Here is a 538-nt window from a genome sequence, read left to right on the forward strand (position 1 = left end):
AATTAGAATCAGTATAAATTTCTTTTACATTTATAGATACATGATGATACTGATGCTACTTCAAAGTAGATTTCATCATCATATACTCCATTGTAACTATGATTCTTAGAAGTCTAATTCATCATCAATGTCTCTGTTGAAAGAGATCCTTATTTTACTATATTGAAGATTTCTTTTTTAAATAATTGAGTACAATATTCTAAAGTATAGAAAAAAACTAAACAGTCAAATATCTAGTAAAATAAATTAAGTTTTGAACAAATAAATTATAAACAATAAAAATACCATATAAATAACCAAAGCAAAATAATATTAAAAACTGAACCAAATAAATAACCAACAAAGTTTTAAAATAAGCATTTAAAAATGCTTTTTATTGTTCAAAGGAAAAATGTGAAAATAATTGGAAACCAAACGTGGAGTAGGACTATGTTTTTCCGTGATCAACATCTTCACAGCTAATGACTTCATTCAAATCCTTGGTAGGATAATCTCCTTTATCTTCGGTGAAATCAGTAGACTGATCGGAACATTTTTT

The sequence above is a fragment of the Camelina sativa genome, chromosome 2 (assembly GCF_000633955.1).
Source record: "Camelina sativa cultivar DH55 chromosome 2, Cs, whole genome shotgun sequence".
In the NCBI taxonomy this organism is placed as follows: domain Eukaryota; kingdom Viridiplantae; phylum Streptophyta; class Magnoliopsida; order Brassicales; family Brassicaceae; genus Camelina; species Camelina sativa.